Source organism: Schistocerca americana, chromosome 1, assembly GCF_021461395.2.
Source record: "Schistocerca americana isolate TAMUIC-IGC-003095 chromosome 1, iqSchAmer2.1, whole genome shotgun sequence".
Lineage (NCBI taxonomy): Eukaryota > Metazoa > Arthropoda > Insecta > Orthoptera > Acrididae > Schistocerca > Schistocerca americana.
In genome coordinates, this window is record NC_060119.1 from 492,861,512 (window position 1) to 492,881,922 (window position 20,411).

Consider the following 20,411-nt stretch of genomic DNA (forward strand, 5'->3'; position numbering starts at 1 on the left):
CCACTGTCACTGGTCCTCAGACAGTCGACTGCTGCCCGATCGCCCTGGCGCTTGGCAGCCCGGCGCTCTGCCGCCACCGCATGTCTACTCGCCCTGATACAGTTGTCTTCATATTTTCCAGGGCTCAAACTGAGTTGTCCCCAGCCCTGCGCCACGGAGGCCTCTCTCCCTGAGCTACGACAGTGAGCTCAAATAATTCCTGATTCATGCCCGATTCAAAACTTCACATATAAAATGATTAGTAGTTTCATCATAGGCTCATAAACAGAGCTAATATTTGGTTACAATGCGATTCATAGTATAGCAATACAACCGTCTCACTCATGTATATAACTCTAAGGTGACTGATTCAGAGAATAATATCCTCGTCAAAATATTAATGCCTCTATTTTGCTCTTAGTTTCATGGAACACCATGTAAGGAGGTTTTAATGCTATTGTTGAGTGCAGTTGCACTCAGTAGTGGGAGTGATGATTGCAACGACCAGCAGATACACTGCTGACCAGAAGTAAGGCGTTTATTCAACGTTAATGACATACTGCGTCGCCGCCCGGTGTGGCCGAGCGGTTCTAGGCGCTTGAGTCTGGAACCGCGCTACGGTCGCAGGTTCGAATCCTGCCTCGGGCATGGATGTGTGTGATGTCCTTAGGTTAGTTAGGTTTAAGTAGTTCTAAGTCCTAGGGGACTGGTGACCTCGGATGTTAAGTCCCGTAGTGCTCAGAGCCATTTGAATCATTTGAACATACTGCGTCGTTAGCTCAGTGAGGCAGACACATCTCACGTCGTTGGCTCTGGTGACACTGATGCGTGACTGGCTGCTTCGTTCGTATGAAGAGGCGCTCGTCTAGGCACCGTGTGACGCTGGCAACAGGCTGGGGGACGACCAGCAGCTTCAGTAGGGCACGGCCGTGACGTTAGTGGTGCTGCACGATGTGCTACGACAGCTTTCTTCTGGGAAATACACTCCTTTCGACTTAGTCCTGCACACCTTCACTGCATCGGCATGTGGTGACAGTTACGCAAGGGACCCGACGTGCTGCCTCCCGGCAGGACCGAGCGAGGTGGCGCAGTGGTTAGCACACTGGACTCGCATTCGGGAGGACGGCGGTTCAATCCCGTCTCCGGCCATCCTGATTTAGGTTTTCCGTGATTTCCCTAAATCGCTTCAGGCAAATGCCGAGATGGTTCCTTTGAAAGTGCACGGCCGATTTCCTTCCCCATCCTTCCCTAACCCGAGCTTGCGCTCCGTCTCTAATGACCTCGTTGTCGACGGGACGTTAAACACTAATCTCCTCCTCCTCCTCCCGGCAGGAGGAGGTCGGTGGGTGGCTCGGACGGTAGGTGAGTGGCACTGTGCCACCGAGTCCCGCAAGGAGCTCAGTACAGGTGGCGGCTGGCTCAACCCGGTCTCGAACCTATGGCTACTGCTGACGACGTCCAATCGCCTCGTCGTCTGGAGTGGTCCTGGTATCTTGGCGGTACTGCCGGACGGCAGAGAGCCCATGTCTCAAAGTACTGACCTGTTTACACGGCTCTGGCGCACATTGATTACACGAAAACCTGTCATCCAGCCACCATAGCCCATAATAAGGATCTCAGGTGTGGTGACACTGATCCCCCACTATGGCTATTACCGTTGTACAGTACAGTTTCCCACTGAGTGTTGCTATCCTATCTCAAAATACTTCCACGTGCACTTTATTATGATCCATATGACGCCATCATGCGGCTGCTGGCCCGTGACTGCTATTGCAAACATCGTGGCGGCGTTCTTACCCCTTCTTACTAATTTCACTAGAAACTGGGTAGCTGTACTACAGTCTTAATTTCTCTTCCAGAGCTCCTGCAGATGAACCAGGGTGGCATGTGATAGGATAGTTCAGTGACAGGCTATTTCAGTTTGCCGTCCCTCTACATGCTGCCACCTCGCTGTTGTGGCACGTTGTTATGCATGGGAAGGGAAGAAGAGAGGCCAGGAGTGACAGACAGTATACTGGACCAAGTAAAGTCACCCTTGTCACTCATCTGCGCATAGGACACAGGCCTGTGCAGCATGGCTTCTTGCTTCAGCGAGACGACCTCCAATTAGTAATTCTTGTAGCGTGCAGATCGTAAAGCGTCATATTTCAGTTGACCGTATTTTATTTTCAGACAAGGGAGCAATAGCTATTTTGGCTACAGATTTGCCTCCTATTTAAACTGACAATGAGTTGAATGAGGTACTATTTTTAAGATACTATGAAATGTCTGACTTTTTCGCTAAAATTTCGGGAGAAGTTTTTAACCTGTTATTAGGGTGGCTGACACAACCATGTTTTTTTGGTAAGTGATCAGATGGCTATATATGACTTTGTAATTATTTTAGTTTCCTTCTTGTAGTGATCGTGCGTTAATTGAAAGTTTTAGAACATTTGGGCGAATTTATGGTATCTTAACAGATGCGAGATAGTATAATAACGGGAGTGAAAGTGAGCGTGCCTGTGAGAAACTGAGTGCAGTTTTATGTAATATGGACCTTTACTTACAATATTGTAGACTTTTTAACCGCATTCTACTCCAAGGGCGCTGATAAGCGCGCGCACACACACACACACACACACACCACTTACACACACTCACACACATGCACAAAAAAAAATAAAAAAAAAATAAAGATGAAAGACGAACTTTTAAAGATGAAAGTTGTCAAGAAAAAATTAGTTTTAGAAGGAAGAATGTTTTGCCCAAGAAAGCGATATTCTGAGTTTCAATGACTGAAGAGTTTTCATTTCTCAAGAGCGAAAGACCTTAATTTCTCCAGAGGATAAAACTATTTGACAGAGAAAGATTTTTAACTTGAAAGATATAAGCATTTTTGTTTGCAAGAGTAAAGAAGTTTCGTTTCGAGAAATGACTGGTGCCGTTGCTTTCGAAATTGGCAAGCGAAAGTTTAAGCTGGAGGAGTGGATGTAGACGAAAGAAAGATGAATGGTCAGCGTGTCAGAATTCTACTCAGAAGACAAGTGAGTAGGTCTCTGAGGGACAAGTTAATCCAACGCAGGGATAGCAGTTGGTAACCACTTGCCCCTGCTTACTTTTTAACGTCGGTTGATCTCTTATTCGAAGGGTGACTCAGTGGTAGCTGGCTAACGAGTGGGTCCTAGTGCTTGATGATGAAGTTGATCTCGGTTGTTTTTTTACTACTGCCATTAAGTAACTACTTGACATATCACATTTTCCGTTAACTTGACACAATTATTTTCGTTGCGTTCAACAGTTTCCAGTGGGCCCTCAACGAAGAACGACATATTTTAGTTTAAGTACAAATTTTTTCCCACACTATTTATCTGTTAACACGTAGTAAAACAAGTCAAACGCAAATGTCAAATCGCCGAAACGAGCTCGTCGTGTAGCTTGTATCACTACGATTAAGTAAACAAATAGTACAGCAAAAAGTGTACTTAAAGTACGTCATTTTCGTTTCGTGTCAGTCTGTCATCACACACCCAATTTTCCTAACACAATAGACATCGTACACAGCAAATACGTTTCAGCGTTAATATTTCACCTTACTTCTGCGTGTTATAGGGATCTACCCACTCGAAGTAAACTCAGCTCATCTTACCGAGACTCACAGAAAAAACTTATTGAAAGGTGATATTTAGATAGATAAGAACTAGTTTAATAATGTATGGAGTAACAGCTCTCCAATAACAGAGTATAGTAAAATATCAATGTGATGTTGAGACGCATTTTAGTGTCGTATGGTATGTCTTCATGAAGGAAAAACTTTTTCTTAAAGCATCATGCTTAAGGTTACTGCAGATCTCGGCATTCCTGTTGCTAGACGAGTAACAACCTGAAATTCACGAATTCAGTAAGTAACAACAATATCAAGAGGTCTGGGAGTTATCTTGTAGTATCACATTCTAGGTGTAGTGACCATATAAATCGAGGTGCTGGGAAGTAAAATGCCGGACTGAGATTCGTTGGAAGGGCCCGAAGGAGTTTATCCACTCTTCTCACCGATTCTTGATTATTGCCGTGAGACGCTCAGCATATAGGTTATGTGAAAGAGATACAGCAGATACAAAGAAGAGCTGTGAGGTTCTTCACGGGAACGTCATAGAAATTCTTAACGATCTTCAGCAATAGGCACTGCAGCAAGGACAATACACCTTACATAACGGATCTCTATCACAGAAAAAGTGAAGAAATTTGGACTTACAAAAAGGTTATTATTCTTCAAACCGGAGTAAAATGGTACTTGTGTGGTACGCTTCCTCCTCCACACAACACACAATGTTTTGTGCGGTACGCTTCCTCCACCACACAACACACAATGTTTTGTGGCGTACTAACGCAGAAATGGATCTGATTCTTTATAAAACGTATATTATACCATGCAACAGCGAATATATAAACTGCATGAAACTAACTAATTTTTGTCGATTCCTTTGTGTTTTTTTTCTTTGTTCCACAGTTGTATCTATTCGTAAATGAAAATACAAAATATTTATTGCCAACGTATGTACTTCTCCATATTATTAGCTATCATCCTTCAGTAATGATTGGGTGTGCTGTTCACATGTTAGTCAGGTAACATTAAATACTGTTGTTTCATTTGTAAATGGGACATAGGGGTCGTGCATCTCACTGTACCGAAGAGGACTGGCCTAGACGAAATTAACTGCAGTCAGGCGAGAAAAATATCTTACATGAGATACTAGTTCGAACAATAAAGGAGTTAATTTGGTCTTTACATACATATACAGTTAGGTCTTATGAAAAATATCGTACAGAAAATGAACCACAACCACAAGGGGTATAAGCACTTGAGGGAAAGGTTCCCACGACTGATTAAATCGAAAGTCAAAAAGGATGTCTTCGTCGGCCCAAAGGTCAGATAGCTTTCCACAGACAACAAATTTAATGAGATGTTATTTAGCAATATAAGGCAGCGTGATAAAGTTTTAAAAATGTTTATTTCAGTTTCTTAGAAAATAAAGGAACACGAAATTGTGAGAAGCTGTTTTGTGCTTGAAACTTGGCAGTAACGCATCTCTGAAAATACGCTTCCTTAATTCCCCCCTCAAATTCCTTTCTGGATAGTGTAGAGCGTCTTCTGACCGTTACTCCTTGCGATTTCGTGGTATTTTGGCAGACCACTGTTTGGCTATTGCTTGGGATGCTCCATAAATGTCTTGTAAGCGACAAGCCATATAGAACCCAATATTAGTTTGCCCAAAACTTTTTCGAAATGTCACGTCAAAAAATGACGATGGTAAAAATGTTTATAGCACCTAGTATTATGCACTCCAGTGGTATCTGCTGTCATTTTCTTTATTCGTTATAAATTAAGAAATTGTTTGTGGATGTTAGATAACTTCTGTAAGAAATTGAAAAAATAAACGATAAATTCTTGAGTTTATTTTGGTTTAGTTTGGCAATTTTGTGAGCTGATGTTTGTTAAACTTGGTCAGTCCCAGTGGTCTGAACTTAATCGAGCGATTTATTACCTCCGGAAATGAAATGTAGTGATAGAATGGCATTCATGGCCGGGAGTCCCCACCTGGGTAAGTTCGACCGCCGAGTTGCAAATCTTTTCAGTTGACACCACATTGGGCGACTTGCGTGTCGATGATGATGAAATGATGATGAGGGCAACACAACATCCAGTCCCAGAGCGGAGAAAATCTTCAATCCGGGCCCACGCCATGGCAATTAGACGCTCTGTTCCTTCAGCCGAGGGGACGGAAATTATCTCTGGAATTCACAGCTAATTTCACGCTTCTTAATCTAAATGTTTATAGGGCAGAGTCCTACCTAAATAAACATAAAATATTTGATCATTCGCAATTAATTTATTTATAAAACAAAAATGTACTTCAGTGGTCAGTTATTTCTTAATTTATAGCACGATCGGTTGCGAAGCATGAAGCTTCATCTTCAGGTGCCACCAAATAATCATTTATGCTCCTGTAATTATTTGATGGCACCTGAAGACGAAGTTTTATGCTTCGAAACCGGTCGTGCAATAAATTATGAAATTACTGGGAACTGAAACGGACTTTCATTCTATAACTAAATAAATATCTATGGGATGGTATAAAATGAGACACAGATTTATGAAGCTCGAGTTAAGAATTGATTTTGAGCTGTTTTTCATCATTTTATTCCTAAACAAATGTAGAAATGCTAAATTTAAGTAAGTTACAAATTTCAGTAGGAACTGTAGCACACTGGTATTATCTCCGCCTGTCATTACGAGACGAGTATCACCCTACAGCTCCATTCCTCTTTTTACTCTGTTCCGCTTAGTTTCCTTCACAAATAACAAGTAAGTGTGTCCTGACTCATAAACAGCACGGCACGTGTGACGTTTGTCTGTCGGAAAACGAAAATACGCGGCCTAAGAAACACATAGGTATTCTGCATCACAAAACAGAAATTCTCAGCGGTTACAATCTATTCTTTGTACTCCTAAGAAGCTCGCCACCCGTGCCAAATCTCCTGGGAAAGGGGTCGCACGCAGGCACTCCGCCGTAAAGTTGCGCGCAGAATTAACGGCAGATGCAAACTTGGCGGCACGTGGGTCCCGAAGTATCAGCAGAGTGACGTCAGCGCCTGGGGGCGGGATGCGTGCTGCAGATGAAAGCGTGCGGGCAGCGCCACGGGCCGGGTGTAGGAAGGCCCGTTTATCAGAGGCGCTCTCAGCGGCCAGGCTACAATTTCCAGCCCAGTCTGCGAGCGCACGCTGTGTTCGCACCCGGTCCCTGTACTGTCGGCATTAGTCTAATAGAGTATACGCCGAGGTTTACGCTAGTTTCACGCACACTGAAGAGTAAACAAAGCCACGTTCAACAACGTATTAAAACTCACTGCCCTGCTGCGACGGCTGAAATCTTTAGCCCACTCCATCCTGCCTGAAATAGAACGCCCGTTTTCCACACCTCTCCACCACACTAAATATTAAGTGTTAGTCCTTCATTACTACGCATCTAGTGCAAAATGTCACCTATTCTAAATTTGATCTAGCAAAACATTATAACCATTCAAAGCCATACTGGTTGTTACTCGATTTTGATTATTCACGAATATTTGTGAAATTGCTTTTCAGAGACCGATACCAGTCACAATGGTTTGTTAACTTTTTTAAATTACACTGACGGAAAAAAATCGCAACACAAAACAATTAATGTAGAGTTATGAAATTTCTGGAACACATTTGTCTAGGTACTATACACACATGAAAAAAATGTTTTGCAACACCCCGGCTCCCAGAACTCCTGAAGATAGACGTTGACTGTCGATACTGTATCACAGACACAGTCCATTTGACTGTTCAGATGTGTCACTAACCCCGCCCAAGGATGTAAGCAACCATGGATGAGTAGGGCCTATTAGACGGCGGGGGTCCGACAGTCGATCAGTTCCAGTCACTCCACCAGGAAGGAGGTACACGGTTCGTGTTGTCTGTAGTTCACCCATGCCTACACGGTCTATACCGCGGTTCGATCGCGCCGCAGTTGTCACTATGTGCCAGGTAGGGCTGTCAACAAAGGAAGCGTCCAGGCTTCTTGGAGTGGAGCAAAGAAATGTTGTTCGGACATGGAGGAGATACAGAGAGACAGGAAATGTCGATGACATGCCTCGCTCAGGCCATCCAAGGGCTACTGCTGCAGCGTATGACCGCTACCTACGGACTATGGCTCGAAGGAACCCTGACAGCAACGCCACCATGTTGAATAATGCTTTTCGTGCAGCCACCGGATGTCGCGTGACGACTCAAACTGTGCTCATTAGACTGCATGACGCACAACTTCACTCCCGACGTCCATGGCGAGATCCATCTTTGCAATGGCGACACAATGCAGCGCGGTACAGATGGGCCCAACAACATGGGTGTGGAACGTTCAGGATTGGCATCACGTTCTCTTCACCGATGAGTGTCGCACATGCCTTCAACCAGACAATCGTCGGAGACGTGTTTGGAGTCAACCAGGTCAGGCCGAACGCCTTAGACAGACTGTCCAGCGAGTGTAGCAAGGTGGAGGTTCCCCGATATTTTGGGGTGGCATTGTGTGGGGCCGACGTACGCCGCTGGTGGTCATGGAAGGCGCCGTAACGGCTTTGAAATACGTGAATGCCATCCTCCGACCGATAGTGCAACCATATCGGTAGCATATTGGCGAGGCATTCGTCTTCATGGACGACAATTCGCGCCCCCATCGTGCACATCTTGTGAATGACTTCCTTCAGGATAACGACATCGCTCGACTAGAGTGGCCAGCATGTCCTCCATACATGAACCCTATGGAACATGTCTGGGATAGATTGAAACTTATATTTAAAACTAACCTGATACGCATCCTCATATTGGGGCTGCTAGCGCCACTCATATGCGACTGATTCGAAATTTTAATAGGTACTATCTTTCAGATGTAGAAAGACATCTACCAACTTTCATTTATGCCGCACAACTCCTTTTTGATGTCGTGGTTTTTTCCCGTCAGTGTATTCAGTGTTGCAACATGTTCGGCGGTATAGCCCCATCATAATGCAAAAATGGTAAAACAAAGACTTTTACCATAAATACACATAAAACCACTTGACGTAAATCATCTGAAAGAATCATCCACTTGAAAAACGCGAAACTCCGAAGTGGAATAAGACAGGGGTGCTCTCTGTAACCCTGTTTATTTAATATATTCATCTAAGAGGCAATAACAACAACGACAGGAACAACTCTGAACTTAAAATTAATGTTGTTCATATTCACTACTTCAAGTTTGCAGAAAACACTGAAATAGTCGCACATTTGGAGAAAGAACTAAATAAAATAGGAATATATACCAAGAAGACAAAATAAATATACCAAGAAGCCAAAAGAAGTGGTTATAGACAAGAAAGGAGATGGAGGCGAGACTGACATAAAAAAACGCTGTAAGCAGCCCAAGAAGGTAACTGAATTAGCATTATGGAGAAAAACGAGCGATTTCCTTAAACTCTATGGTGTCGACTGCAGTGTATTCGGCCTACAGATAAAAAAAAAGGTTCAAATGGCTCTGAGCACTATGGGACTTAACATCTGAGGTCATCAGTCCCCTAGAACTTAGAACTGCTTAAACCTAACTAACCTATGGACATTACACACATCCATGCCCCAGGCAGGATTCGAACCTGCAGCCGTAGTGGTCGTGCCGTTCCAGACTGAAGCGCCTAGAACCACTTGGCCACACCGGCCGGCATGGGTGTAGACACAGATGCAGACTTAGATGCAGCGCCAGCTTCGGCCGCGCGCTGCACAGTCAGCGCCACGTGCTCGGCCGGCGGCGCGCAAATCGGCGACACGTGGTGAGCGCGGCCTTCCCTTCCGCCAGGCGATCGCGCCAGTGTCTGCGCCCGCAGCCAAGCGCAGGCGTCTGGAACGCGCCGCGCCGCCCTGGTGCGTAGTCAACATGTCGCCAGACAACTCGGGCTCCGCTGAACTCAAGCCAGTACTCTATTTCGAGACGGGACATAATGCCCCGTAAAACGGCGGGTCCAACAAATCCACACGATTATCCCTCTTCGTGTTTTTCATCTGCTTTGCTGAGATGCACACCTGCTGTTTTCCTGATGTTTGTACGAGGGTTAGTCGATTGACTGTTTGGTGGTCAAAATTAAAGAGCAGCTACTCACAGAGATCCGGTGTGGGCTGTAATTACCGAATGGTAGCGGGAGCGAAAGGCTATTTACAATTTGTACAGAAACCAGATGGCAGTTATAAGAGTCGAGGGGCATGAAAGGGAAGCAGTGGTTGGGAAAGGAGTGAGACAGGGTTGTAGCCTCTCCCCGATGTTATTCAATCTGTATATTGAGCAAGCAGTAAAGGAAACAAAAGAAAAATTCGGAGTAGGTATTAAAATCCATGGAGAAGAAATAAAAACTTTGAGGTTCGCCGATGACATTGTAATTCTGTCAGAGACAGCAAAGGACTTGGAAGAGCAGTTGAACGGAATGGACAGTGTCTTGAAAGGAGGATATAAGATGAACATCAACAAAAGCAAAACGAGGATAGTGGAATGTAGTCAAATTAAATCGGGTGATGCTGAGGGGATTAGATTAGGAAATGAGACACTTAAAGTAGTAAAGGAGTTTTCCTATTTAGGGAGTAAAATAACTGATGATGGTCGAAGTAGAGAGGATATAAAATGCAGACTGGCAATGGCAAGGAAATCGTTTCTGAAGAAGAGAAATTTGTTAACATCGAGTATAGATTTAAGTGTCAGGAAGTCGTTTCTGAAAGTATTTGTATGGAGTGTAGCCATGTATGGAAGTGAAACATGGACGATAACCAGTTTGGACAAGAAGAGAATAGAAGCTTTCGAAAGCAGATTCAGAAGGATGTAGGTTGCAGTAGGTACTGGGAGATGAAGAAGCTTGCACAGGATAGGGTAGCATGGAGAGCTGCATCAAACCAGTCTCAGGACTGAAGACTACAACAACAACAACAACAGCGGAACCTGGTAGACATTCTAATTTGTTAATGCCGAACTGATTTACTCTGGAAAAGAAATTATTTCCAATTGTGGCTACCAGGCGCATATCTGGCGCTCCACGCTCTTTATATGACGGTACGACGTCCTCGCTGTCAAGCCGTGAAGTGAGTGAACACTATGGCTATCGAAAAGAGAGACCGTGCGCAGTTAGTGAAAGTATTTCATATGAACAGAAGCAGTTACAGTGCTGCTTTGAGAGAGTATCGCCGACTAAAAAGTCTGAGGTGAGTGCCGATGTCGTTAAATGGTCTAAAAATGATGATAATGACATGCGGAAACAGGAAAAAAAACGTTCAAATGTGTGTGAAATCTTATGGGACTTAACTGCTGAAGTCATTAGTCCCGTTAGATTACACACTGCTTAACCTAAATTATCCTAAGGACAAACAATCACGCCCATGCCCGAGCGAGGACTTGAACCTCCGCCGGGACCAGCCGCACAGTCCATGACTGCAGCGCCTTAGACCGCTCGCCTAATCCCCCGGGGCGGAAACAGGATAAAATTGGTGTGGCACCTGGAAGAGGAAGGCGTCCTGTCGCGATGTAACTTATTGCGAGGCTTCTGTTGCTGTAACTGACCATGCAGCACGTGTCCCAGGTTGTGTTAGTGCAGTGCCATGAGAATTGTCCATCTGTTGGCCAACAGTACAGAAAGTCTTGAGGTCTGTCTTACACTGGTACCCGTACAAGTGCCAGACGGTGCACCAACTGAAACCTCTTCGCTTTCTGGCCTGACTCGAAGTTGATAACATGAAGCACTCCGTCTTCAGGCCACAAGTGGCCCATCGGGACCATCTGACTGCCGTGTCATCATCAGGTGAGGATGCGGATAGGAGGAGCGTGTGGTCAGCACACCGCACTCCCTGTCCTTACGATGGTGTTCTTTGACCAGAGCCGCTACTATTCCCTCGAATAGCTCCTCAGTTGGCATCACGACTCTGAGTGCACCCCGAAAAATGGCAACAGCGCATGGCGGCGTGGATAGTCACCCATCGAAGTGCCGGCCACGCCCGACAGCGCTTAATTTCGGTGATCTGGCGGGAACTGGTGTATCCACAGCGGCAAGGCCGTTGCCCTGATAACATGAGACCGGACAATATTCTATGGAGTGATGAGGCACACTTTACACTACAGAGTGCAGTGAATAAATAGAAATGCCAAATTTGGCGCACTATTAAACGACGTGTTGCGCACGAAGAGCCGTTGCGCTCGCTGTGTGTGACTGTGTGGTGTGTATTCACAAGCGCCTACATTCTCGGTCCGTTCTTCTTTGAAGAAAATACATCCAGCGGACTTGTCAAGTGTACCGTGACGTATGCTCATTGTCGAGACCTCCTTGCACAGCATGTGATTCCTGATGTGGAAAAGCGCAGTTGTATGGAAACAACCGTGCGCTATGGAGCAACACTTCATGTCGCTAGCCCAGTGGACGATCTGCTTAACGCAACCTTCCACGTACGTGTTATCTCCAGAGGTTTTCCAATCCGGAGCCTGCACGATCACTTGGTCTGAATCCGTGTGACTTTTGGGTCTGGGGACGTATGGAAGAACGCTTTTGCCAGGGAAACGTTTGGTCTCTACCTCATCTGAAGGCCGGTACACAGGAACACGTGTTGATCGCGCCATGTCACGGATTCAGCAATCCATCAACGTCTGCGATGCTCATAATGAACAAACTGCGTAAGCGGCGGTGAATAATAATATCAACATTACGCCTTTCTCTCTTGTTTGGCCTTTTCTGCCCACGTCCCGTTCCTAATCCATTACATGTGGATAAGTCTTCCTGCATCCACAGCGCTATATTTGCATCTGGTGGACAAGTCTGGAACTAACTTTCTCTGCCGTAAATTGGTTCCGCATTAACACGTTAGAATACCTACGAAGTTTCGCGGCCGTACGATAATTGCAGCCTACACTGAACCTCTGCGAGTACCTGCTCTTTGATTGTAACCACCAGATACCTCATAGGAAAAATGAAGCTGGAAACATGAAACTTGGTGATGATACTTATTTCTCTACATACTGTGGTCTCAATATGAGAGATTGGAAACTTCATGGCAGATTAAAATTGTGTGCTGAGGCGGAACTCGAAACTTTGGTCTTTACCTTTCGCTTGTAAATGCCTTACCGACTGAGCCATCCAAGCACGACTCTCGAGCGCCCTCACAGCTTTAGCTTTCCCAGTACCTGATTTCCTACCTTCCAAATCTCACCGAAGTTCTCTTGCATACCTTGTGGGACTAGCACTCCAGTTCGGTAGCCCTACAGAAATTAAGTTATAATAACATAGAAAGGGCACAGTCCCAAATGCCAACAGATAGCACCAGTGTATCGCTGACAGGGGGATACAGTCGTCAAATGTGATAAAGGGAGAGCGGAAATATATCTCTGCTGTATTTAAATTAAGGCGCGAAGATTTTGGAGATACACTGAAAAGCCAAGGTGCACCTGCCTAATATCGTGTAGGGCCCCCTGCGAACACGAAGTGCGGCAACACGACGTGGCATGGACTCGACTAACATCTGAAGTACAGCTGGAGGGAACTGACACAATTAATCCAGCAGGTACGTCCATAAATATGTGAGAGTACAAGGGGGTGGAGATCTCTTCTGAACAGCACGTTGCAAGGTATCCCAGTTATACTCAACAATATTCATGTCTGGGGAGTTTGGCGTCGAGTGGAAGTGTTTATACTCAGAAGAGTGTTCCTGAAGCCACTCTGTAGCAATTCGGGACATGTGACGCATTGTCCTGCTGGAATGCACAATGGACATAAATGGATGCAGGTGATCAGACGGAATGCTTATGTACGTGTCACATGTCAGAGTCGAATTTAGACGTATCAGGGGGTCCCATACCACTCCAACTGGACACTCCCCACACCGTACAGAGCCTCCACCATCTTGAACAGCCACTGCTGACATTCTGGGTCCATGGATTCGTGAGGATGTCTCCGTACCCGTACACATCCACCTTCGCTTGATACGATTTGAAACGAGACTAGTGCGACGAGGAACATGTTTCCAAACATCAACAGTCCAATGTCGGTAATGACGGGCCCAGGTGCGACGTAAAGCTTTGTGTCGTGCAGTCATCAAGGGTACACATGTGGGCCATATCGATGATGTTTCGTTGAATCGTTCGTACACTGACACTTGTTGATGGCCCAGCGTTGAAATCTGCAGCAGTTTACTGAAGGGTTGCACTTCTGTCACGTTGAATGATTCTCTTCAGTCGTCGTTGGTCTCGAACTTGCTGGATATTTTTCCAGCCGCAGCGATGTATGAGATTTGGTGTTTTATTGGATTCCTGATATTCACAGTACACTCGTGAAATGGTCTTACGGAAAAATCCCCCACTTCATTACTACCTCAGAGATGGTGTGTCCCATTGCTCGTGCGCTGACTATAAAACCAAATTAAAATTTACTTAATGCTTGATAATCTGCCCTTTTAGCAAGAGTAACCGATCTACCAACTGCGCAAGACACTTGTCTTATATAGGCGTTGCCGACCGCAGTGCCGTCTTCTGCCTGTTTACGTATGTCCGTATTCGAATACGCTTGCCTGTACCAGTTTCTTTGGCGCTTCAGTGTAAATACGGGGGATTAAGGAGAACCCGAAAGTCTGACTGCCAAGGAAGTAACGTGGACTTTATGTGTACATTACTTCACACTTCCCAATCTATTTGTTTCTACGGAGAAATGAGATACCCGGTAAGTACTTTCTTTGTGAACTGAATAAACATTAAAGCAGCAGTTGGTTCAAAATGTGCCTTTCTCTGCGTTTCAGGGGCATACCCACTGCGCCTCCCCACATCGTAATGTTATGTATACAATATTCATGCTTCATGATTACCATCCCCTGTTTTTACTGCCTGTTACTTACTGCTTCTCTCTGAACACTGATTAAAGCATGAATGCGAAATAGTGGCTTTCTGGATCTCATTACTAGTTGCACAGCTTTGATTGAACATAAAAATTAATACTTTACGCGTAATTGACTTAAATTTCTAAACCTGGTGCTGAAATATTTTCACAAACAGTGTTTTTTTCTCTCTAAAAATTATTAAGCACAACTGTCTTCGGATTAGGTGACCATCTTCAACTGTTCTTAGTAAATTTTATATTCGTAAATAACAGTACAGGAAAATGTTGGACATTTGCATGGTACAGGTTGTAATATTAGTTACAAGTATGTGAATTTTCGTTGTACTATTTCCCTCTGTAGTAGTATGACACAGGTTCAGCTGCGAACGGTAAAAGGAGTCACATTATTAATCCTAAAGCCAATTAAGCATAAACAGCTAAGCAAAGTCCAGGATGAAAATAACGATGTACAATCATCTGAGACTTTCATGAAGTCAGATGACATTTTTCTGTTACTGAAACGTAATGGTGAGGAAGAATGAATTATACTCATTTAATACTTCTCTGTCACATCAATTTTGTTTACTAGTGTCTCACAGCGTTCTTTAACATGGTTTTAAGAATTTCAAACGCCTTACTCTGGTCTGCCTTTACTGTTACAATCAGCAAATGGTTATCATCTGGAAGTTTTGGTCGTGTCAAGCACGCATCATAACTTAAGCCATAAGCTTTGAGGGAGGAAACAGCTGCGTAATTACGCAATATTTAACAACACTGTAATTTCAGTAGTATTTTCGTGCGAGTGCCTGGTTTTATCAGTTCTTGTGAAAAGTGATGGCGTTCGGACCTAAGTCAAAAAATAAATCACAACGAATAATGAGAAACATGTTTTCTACAGGAGTGAAATGACGACAAGACTCAGTAGTCATCTACTGGGTACAGCTGCTGTGTCACCATCCATCAGCAAGGCACAGACATTATTTTTCATGATAATAGCAACAGTAATAAACTTAAATCAACCAACCACATTATGTTGGCAATGTACTCATCGGTAGAACATCGACTTCCTTCATTACAAACGATACACTATCGATTTCAATAGTTTTATATATTGTATCTATTCTTTCGGACATGTCCGCAAGAACAGCTACCATCGGTGACCATGCTGCTCGTTAGAATGAAATTACAATGAAATGATTACCCCTAGTTGCATACAGGTGTTGATATAAGTCGATGGGAACAGTTGAAAATGTGTGCCCCGACCGGGACTCGAACCCGCGATTTCCTGTTTACATGGCAGACGCTATATCCATCTGAGCCACCAAGAACACAGAGGATAGTGTGACTGCAGGGACTTATCTCTGGCACGTCTCCCTTGAGACCCACATTCCCAACTTATTGTCCCGCGCTACATTCATAGTGCCCCCGGCAAAAAGCCGCGAGGAATGAGCATGATGGGCAGGGGCACTATGAGACCCGGCAGGGCACACATTTTCAACTGTCCCCTGTATGCAGCTAGGGGTATTCATTTCATTGTAAGTTATGTAACTCATCACAAGCGACTCGCAAAAAGTCCACAAAATTATTGGACACGAGAAAAAAAAATTATACTCTGATTTAAAATAGTACTCCAGAACTCCTGTAATTTGAAACACGCCATAATCGATTATTTCTGAGAACCTCAGTTTGTCGGAGATCAAGAAATGAGCGTAGAATTGTAAGAACTGCAGGAAAGCGTGAAATCATTCGACAGTCAGGTGAGGGGACTGGCTGATTGTGCGAAAGCGTGAAATTTTTAACGTTAAAGCGTTTCGTATTAAGACTTTCAGGTTTACAGGGAAACTTTAAATTTGTAAGAAAACTCTGATATTACGAGTAACATGTATAATGTTAGTATATTAATGATAATTTCATTTATAAATATCGGTGTCTTCAATTATTGTGGCAAACCTGTTAATATCACCATACTGAATTTGTTTAACGATTTTTTGACGAACACTGTTGGGAAATTTTCTTAGAACTTCCAAATAAAAGGTTTGATTGACAGTCTGACCTGGGATAATAAACTCTGAATGAGTTTGGCATCAAAAAAGAAAATCAGCATTGTTTTCATCTTTGATTTGACTTGACGACATTTTTTGGACGGATGACGATCGCGTCTTCCATTGGCTTGACTGTTGCTTCGTTTCTGGATTGTAGCCATAGCACCATGACTCAGGACCAGAAAATCTGGATCAGTTGCAAGCTGTTGTTTCAAAACACGACAGGTTTCAACACGACATTCCGGTCAGAACTCGAGGAACAAACTTGGTAGCAACCCTTTTCATTCCCAAATCTTCCGTTAAAATTCGCTGTACCGAGCTCCAAGATAACGTACTGATCTCCGACAGTTCATCAATTGTCTGTCGGCGGTCTGTGAGAAAAAGCTCTAGATTTTTATTTTTAATATTTTGGTCGATTCGGGTAGTTGATGGATTTCCAGAACGAGATATGTCGTAAATCGGCATGTCGCCATTTTTAAATCGAGAAAAGCACCCGTACACCCATAGCGTCATCTTGGTAAACTGATTTCAATATTAAAACAGTTTCAGCAGCATTTTTACCAAGTAGAAAACAAAATTTCACAGCTGCACATTGTTCACTTGAACTTACCATCATAAAAAAAGAAACAAGAGCAAAACAGCGCTAGGGAAAACGATCACTGCAGATGAACAGAACATGCCAATTCGACAACACAGGCGGTATTGAAGTGGCAGTGAGTTGCGTTACATACGCCTATGGGCAGAAATGCGTACTACGCAAGCTCCACCCACGCCAATGTTAATCTTTTCTTGTACCCCCACGTACAAATATTCATGGTGTTGATAGCAAAGTATCACGGAGACAACGGGGAAAAAAATCTGTCTCAGTCTTTGTTGATCTGTTCTTTTAGTTTGGTCGTCACGCAAGTTGTTAAGCGGTATCGTTGTACCGTAAGACACGGCGAGCCACACGTCCGAGTAAACTCCCTACTAGATTTGTCTAACTGAAGAGTTGCAGCCGAAGCAGCCTTGCTACACCAATACTTCAGAGTTCACTGTAGCTGTGCTCCAGTCCCTACCATCGCTACTTGTGCGGTGGCGCCACTGCTCGAGGCAACCTCGAAGCAGCTGTACCCCCGTCACGCTCGGGAGCCAACTTGGCGATATCCGCATGCCGACGCCTGCGTCGCGGCCGTGCGGGCCTGCGGGCCTGCGGTTCCGGTGTCGTTGACACGGAGCTAGCGAGGCCGGGTGTGCTCTGGCCTGGAGGGCAACCCGAGGCTAATCCCGGAGCGGGGCCGAGTAGAGTGGAGAGCAGAGGAGCGGCTTCCGCCACACTGCTGGCGATGACGCCACCACCTCGACCACGCCAGCTACCGGGCAACACAGGCGACTGCCCGCCCAGGGGAACAGCCGGATTTACAGACGGCAACACCCTAGGCCAGAGGGAGACCTTCCACTCCTTACTGTACCTGTATTTTCATTTGTACTAGGCTCCTGTACACTGTCTAATCAAGACATCCCTCTGTAATGTGGAATTGACCACTAGATGTAACAAGAGGCGGACCCTCTCGTATGGAAGGAAGCCGGACATGCAGGGGTGGACGAAAATATGGAAACACCAAGAACACAGTACGTTAGCGTGGCTATATGAAGTACAAAATCCTTGGAATTCAAAACAGCTTCCAGTCGACTTAGAATGGTTTTCAAGCGACTCTTATGTCTTTATGCCTGCAAGTTAATGGAAAGTTCACGTAACGATGATGGAGGTGCGTAGCTTTCATGCAACTTTCCGTCCAAATTAGATCGAAAAGGCTCAGTAATATTGAGAACTGGTGACTATGGTGGCCAGAGAAGATGCAAGAATTCATTTCCGCGCTCACGAAACAGTTCCTGCGAGCAGTGTGAATAGGGTCCTTGCCGTCTTGGAACACAATGTCACCACTGCAGAACAAACTTCGTACCATGTGATGGATCTGATCTGTCAAAATGGTCACATAGTCCTTGGCAGTAAAGTGGCCTTGCAGAGTCACCACGTCGCCTCTGTAATATCACGGTACGGTTTCCTAAATCATCACCGAGCCATCGCTATGTTGCACTATTGTGACCTAAACTCGACCGAAAGTTGAAACCAGTGTGAAACAAGAATTATCCGACCAAATTACATTCTTCCACTGCTCCATAGTCTAGGTTTTATGGCTTCGGAACTACGTTTTCCTGTAGTGGACATTTGCATCGTTGATGAGCGGTTCTGAAACAGCAGCTCGCCATGCAATGCCCTGCTTACAGAACTCCCTGCGTGTTGTTTTAGTACTGACAGGGTTCGTGAATGCGTCTTTCAGTTCTGCAGTGACTTTTGCAGCTATCGTACTCTTGTTTTTCCTCACAACCCTCTTTGACGACCATTTGCACCGTTTCGCTTGTATGAAACTTTAAATTTTCAAAGTGTAAAGCTCTTTTTTATTCATCCTCTACTAATAACAAGATTTCACAGCTAACTTTCACAGAACACATGATAACTAGGCAAGAGATTCCAGAAACTGCAAGCTACGTTTAATACAGAATACCTTATAGTCGCGTCCGCGAGGGCCTACCCACGTGGATGTGCTTGCTGGCTGACTCGCAACATTCCGGCCTGGTAAACGTGCGCGTTCATAGGCGCGCTATACCTGCTGCTACCAAGAGGACTGACACGGTTTGTAGATCCACAGGAAAAAAATGACGGAACACTGTTACTTGAGTAAGGCATTGCAAAAAGAGATAAAAATTCCACAGTAAAAAGGCAGACTTTCTGAAAAAAGGTGTAAAGGATTGAAAGACGCGGAATTCCCCTCACTTACACGCTCTCACAGCCATTGTCTTCAGACCTGTGTGCACAGTCGTAGTGCTAAGTGAAGTACTGATATTGCTGAGTTCACACCTATTATATATTTCATTATAATTATTAAAACCTTACGCATCTGTGGCACATTAAAAGTGAAGATGACGGCAAATTACATTATTTTTATTGAAGATAATTCTCATTTATTGTTCAGTCTCAGTTGCACATTTTAAATCATATTACATGTTTCGATCACTTTGGATCATCTTCGGATTTAAAACAAAATAAAACTAAATATTTACCATCTAATATTTTATAAGAAGTAGAAAAGATAAGAAGTATACATAAACATAGAGTTTACCTAAATAGTTGCACCAGCAACCTGTTGTCTTGTCTACTCAGAACCAACTATTTACGAAATTTCGAAGTTTATGTACAATTCTTGTCTTTCTACTTATTGTATAATATTAGACGGTACATATTTAGTTCTATTTTGTTTTAGATCTGAAGATGATCCAGACTGATCGAAACATGTATACTAATTAAAGATGTGTAACTGAGACGGAACAATAAAAGAGAATTATCTTAATTATCTACACAGTTTCTGAATCTCTCAAGACGATTGTGTAGACTATATTTATATTATTTGATTGGGGGGAAGGAGGGTGACATTAAGAGAGTGTGGCCCCCTCCCCCAAGAACCGAACGCTGGGTCTGCGCCAGAACAAATTGTATGCAGTTTCTTTCACAGACACGTTGCACTTTTCCAGAAGCCTCCCTATAAATGTATGTCAGTGTATTACTCTGAACCATTAGACTTACGTAGGTGCTAAAACTGCTTTTCGTACTCTGCTACTAGACAATGCCACAGAGAACTATGGAAGTTACAACCGAAAATGTTCGAGTTATAGGTTGTCTTATTCATACTTCATCATATTTTTTCGGTTATTATTTCCGGTAACTTTTACGTTTTCTATTTGCATTTCTGGCGACTGCGGAACGCATAACCTTACTGTTTATTTGCTACTGAAGTAAATAAAATTATATCGTCTAGTTAAAATTGAAAGAGAGAAAATAAAGAAACAATAGAAAAGTTAGAACAATACCAGTTGTTTGACCTACTGACAGTTTATAATGTTACACAAATAGACAAGAAAGAGAGAGAGAGAGAGAGAGAG